This window comes from Frankliniella occidentalis, unplaced genomic scaffold (assembly GCF_000697945.3).
Source record: "Frankliniella occidentalis isolate FOCC.00 unplaced genomic scaffold, Focc_3.1 Scaffold73, whole genome shotgun sequence".
In the NCBI taxonomy this organism is placed as follows: Eukaryota; Metazoa; Arthropoda; class Insecta; order Thysanoptera; family Thripidae; genus Frankliniella; species Frankliniella occidentalis.
In genome coordinates, this window is record NW_026267203.1 from 689738 (window position 1) to 694706 (window position 4969).

At 55.1% G+C, this 4969-nt stretch overlaps 1 protein-coding gene across 6 annotated transcripts in view; it reads left to right on the plus strand.

The window, feature by feature from the left end:
• The window catches only part of LOC113208628 (protein O-linked-mannose beta-1,2-N-acetylglucosaminyltransferase 1), a 175963-nt gene that overhangs the window by 114700 nt on the left and 56294 nt on the right, over positions 1–4969 (plus strand). The window lies entirely within an intron of this gene.

Here is a 4969-nt window from a genome sequence, read left to right on the forward strand (position 1 = left end):
TGGGCGGTAAGTGCAGCGCGGGCTTTAGACACTTGTTGAGACGAGTTGCCAGTGAAAGTTAGAGCTTCATTATGCCCCGCTGCGCTGCGCCCCGCCACGCCCCGCCACGCCCCACCTCGCCCCGCCACGGCACGGCACGCCCCGCCACACCACGACACGGTCGCGTGCAGAGCAGAAGGCAAAAAGGCTTTGCAGACTCTCCTCATCGGGACGGGGTATATTCGCAGTCCCGCCACGACCAATAACCAGTTTCGCATAGTTTTCAATTTTAAACAACAGTGATTAGCTACATATTTGTGTCAGGACATTAAAAGCCGGACCTCATTGGTTTTAATGGTTTTATCGCATACCAATATATCGCAAAGAAAGAAGTTATCTCTATGCTACAGCGTTCTGTTCTATGTGCTGCAATTTCCAACTAGCAATTTTTAAATAAAAGGCTCATATTATTATCTACTTGATCGAGAATTTTTCGAATGCTCTTTGGGTTAATTACCGAAAAATGTATAGTGCCATTGGGGTCATTAACCTCCTCTAGATTGGCACTGGAATTAGAACCCCAGCTGTTTCTCGTGTCGTTGATCGCGTCTGTGAGGTAGACACGGAGTGGAGTAGTTTCTCGGTCTGCTCTCAGTTAGTTGTCCGCCGCTGGCGACGAGGATCCGTTTTAAGTTTTGGCGCCTCGTTCTTCCTGGAAGGCGTCGCTGTGCTTGGGGCCGTGAGGGGTCCCGAAGCGAGCGAGACAGAGTTTGCACCCCGCGCCGGCACGGGTTAATGCCTAAGTATGAATTCAATTACAGATGAAGCCCCTCACGAGGTTGAGGGCAAGCACAACCCCAATCTCTCTCCCTCTCCCTCTCCCTCTCTCTCGCTCTCTCTTTCTCTCTCAGCCGTCTCCTACATACCCTCGGCCCTCCTGCGAGGGCCTTGGCAGGCATCCCATCAACTTGTTTGTTAAGGGATGCAAGTGCTTTAGTGTAGTGGCCTCCCTTGTGAAAACTGACGCCGTCCCGCTCCGTCCCGCTCCTTCCCGCTCCTTCCCGCTCCCTCCCGCTCCCTCCCGAGTGGACCGACCGCACCGCACCCTGGTCCTGGTCCGCACCAGGCTTACGCGGGGAGGCACGCCGGCCCCACCAGTCCAGTCGGAGAGCGGACCAAAACCACCCCCGCTCACTGCCACATTTCGCCGAAATTTCGAAAACGAGGCGGGGCGTTTCCAAAACTGCAACGATTACGCGTACGAGTAGACTTCCTGGGCTTGAATGCGAACTATTTTATTGCGATTTTATTGTTTTCTTAAAACTTGCTTGAAAACAATGTGTTATTTTTGAGGGCAACGGCAAAGCTACAAAAACTCCCCAGAAAATGAGGAAATTTCCCACATTTTTTGAGGAGACTTCCGCAAAGCTCTGATTTTTTTCCCAAAATCATGAGCTGGTGCTGCGTAGATATGCTACCTTTACGGTGGGCGGACGGGCCAAACATCAAGCCGCCCCGTCGTACAGACAGACTGATGACGCCACTCTTTCTGCCCCTCTGCACGTCGCACATCGCTGCATGATACTACAAGCAACGACACATTTGGTACATCATTCTTACTAATTTCAGTTGTGTAAAAAGTGTTTTTTCAGTCACAAATGTATCATCTCTGCTAAAAAACGGACTCTGTTTTTTTCCCGCGTGGTGTGTAGTATAACAAGCCTTAGTTTGAATAAGTGCGTGTCAGCTCGCCTCCTCGGTGGGGTCCAGGAGGAGGAGGAGGGAGAGGAGCGAGAAGAAGGAGGGGGAGGGGCGGCCTCTGGAGGTGATCTCCCGGTCCGGCGCGACACACGAGGCCCGGGCCGCGGCGTGACGGGGACGGAGTGTCGTGGGCCGGAGGTAAACAGGCACACTCCGTGTCGCTCGGGCCTAAACGACGCCGACGGGGAGGTGGGTGTGGGTAGAGGAGAGAGGCTGAGGCTGCCGCTCGGTGAGTGGATGGGTTGCGAGGCATCGGGAGGGAGAGCTCCACTCACTCTCTCCACCGCCGCCACTCGGCGCGCCGCCGCTGCTGCCTGATGGATTGGGCCAATCATGCCCGACCCCACTAACTGCATTGTGCTCCTCTTAACTATTGTTATGAACTCCGTTCCTTCCAAACTCTGTGTTCCCTCACTTGTACACTCTCTCTCTCTCACACACTCTCTCTCTCTCCATCCCTCTCCGCCCCCTCCCCCTCCCCACCTAAGTTAGACAAGAGTTCACCTGGCGGGACGCGAAGGCGTCCGACTCTCGCCGCCGCTGAGGTCGAGTCTCTTCCATGTCTTCCATTAGTCAGACCAAACTTTTCTCCCCCTCCCGATCGCCGCTGCAGCCTCCGCGTCTGCTGGACCAGAACCGGACAGCCTCTGCTACTAGGCTACTACTCCCACTTCATCTGCTCTGCTCTGGAAATTGATATGGTGATAAGTCCTCTCGCTCGTGCACTCCCTTCTCTCTCTCTCTCTCTCTCTCGCTCTCCCTCACTCTTGCACAAAAGAGCGACTACCAGCGCGCTGGTTTTACTTTTTGTGCCAGACGCCGCCCGCCCGCTGCCCGTTGTGTTTCTTTCACCGGCCGCCCCGGGCGCGGCCGCCTGACAGGTAGGCACACCCGCGGCACACGGCTGCGCGCCGGAGCGTGCGCTGCCTACCCGCCGGGCGCCCTAAAAGTACACGAATTCGCCTGCTCCTTTGACGCCGGTATTTTGTTTTTAAATTATTACCTTTCTGTTTTGTTTTGAGCCGCTCGCCTGCCTTATTTTTCTGCCTCTCCCATACTGTTGTTGTTGCAGCCACGCGTTGCCGCTTACTTTTGGAATACTGTAATTTGCCGACATTTTTACTTGATCTTTTGAATTACGAAGCGCTATTCTTTCTTCTTAAAATTGACACTCTAAAGGAGGCTAGGTACAAATGCTGTATTTTATTTGTAACGGAGAGGTACAGATTTGTATTTAGTTTAGATGCCCAAAGACTCATCTGGCATACGTACAAAAATTGTCCCTAGCCATTTAGTGTGAAGTGTGAGATCATAAGAGCTCCTTTACTTTTGAACTGTGAAGACTGCTAGGTTGGCGGCGAAAGGAAAGACGTATACGCGACACCCGTTAGCGATGTTAAAATTATGGTCATTGCTGCTGATTGAGTCTGGTCGGCCTGCTGCGTGGGTATTTTATCGGGGAGAGGTGAAACGCCGGCTGCTGCTGCGGGGGTCGTTGTCTCTTTTCTCCTCCGCTCCACGGACGAGCACTCTCTCTCTCTCTCTCTCTGTTTGCTGCGGGGGCGCGCGGTTGGGCCCCCACGGACCGCCATCGGATGCTCCCCCCGCCCCCCTCCCTTTTCCCGTGGGACGAGGAGAGAGAGAAGAGAGAGAGAGAGAGATGGGAGAAAGAGAGGTGTAACTTGACCGCAGAGCAGCCGTTCTCGATGGAATGAGCGATAACAGAGCAAAAGCCAGGCTCGCCCCTCTGGGAACGGGGCGTGGCGGGGCGCGGGTGGGGCAGCTGCTGTGATGGTCCTCCGGCGGAGGTCCCCCAACGCCTTCCAAGAAGGGCCCTCATTCACTACTGTACGGCACCACGGAAGCTTCCGTTTATTAAAAGTAATGCGCGATTACTTAAAATTTATTCTTTTTGTTTGTGTGTTTTTCCTTGTTTTTGTTTCCGAGTACCTGCTCTTTACACTGGCCGTTCGCCGAGTGTTATTAGGTTTAGCCGGCCCGGCCCGGATGGGGCTTCTTTAATCTACTTCCATTCGGGGGCGCGGGGCCAGGAGAGAGAGAGAGAGAGAGAGAGAGAGGGGGGGGGGCATCCGAGGAAGGGGCTACTTTTCTCGCCCATTTCGCCGTATTACCCCCCGCCCCCACACCCGACTCTTTCGGGCCGTAAGGCTCTCTCACCACCATTCAGACGTCCATATCTCGCCCCGCCTCTCCGTGTCGGACGCGTCGTTAGCTTGTTAACCCCCATCCATCCCCCCCTTCACCCTGCCCTACCCTCACCCCCATCACTGGCGGCGTGGGTGAGTGGGAAACGTGTACTAAACTTCCCTCCACCGTGTTTCATCAGCCCTTATACGCCACACCGAGCCCCGTTATCGAAATCCCGCACAAGAAGGAAACCTCTCGAAGAAGTTTTCGAAAATTACTTGATATCCTTGATATGCAGTAGGCCGCATCATAATAGGCTGCGTGGAATTTTGCGTCCGTTCTCTATAACGAGCCCAGAGCCTTACGAAATACAGGGGTGAGGCGGGAAGGAAAAACAGCACAGGCGTTATTTCAGGGTCTCGCGTGAGCTCAGGTAAGTATACAGAGCCGCGGCTGGTCGCTAATCTCTGACCGTTATCCATCGACGTGCCTCTGTCCTTAACCCCCCCCCCCCCCCCCCCTGGTGATTACGAGATAAGCCCAGGAGGTGGGCGTCATGAGTTGCTTAAGACGACGTCACTGTGGGGCAGGCGGCGGCGGCGAAGCGGAAGGTCCTCTCTGGGGACTTCCGTTTGCGGCGGATGTGCGGCGGGCCTGCTCGTTTCTTTTTCTCTCTCGTCCCCCTTCGACTGGTGCCGCTATTGGGGTGAGGAGTGGGGGACGAGGGCGCTGCCGTTAATCATAATTAAGCAAGTGTAATCGTGCGGGGCGGCGCGCGGTTTTAAAACGACCCGCTGACGTGGGGGCGTCATGGGGAGAGAGAGGGGGGGGGGGGGATATAGGGGATGGCTTAGCCGCCGAGACAACCGTATAATAAAATATTCATTTTATTTGTGCGCGTCAGCCTCTTGGACGGGATTGAGAATTATGTGACGGGCTCCTCCGGGGGTTGCTGCTGCTGCTGCGTCGCGGTGGTGGCGTGGCTTAAGTGAGCGGGAGAGAGACGGCGAGGACGTTGGACCCCCTTCTCTCTAGTCTGCCCCCCCCCCTCCCCCTCTCTGTCTCTCTCTCTCTCTCTCTC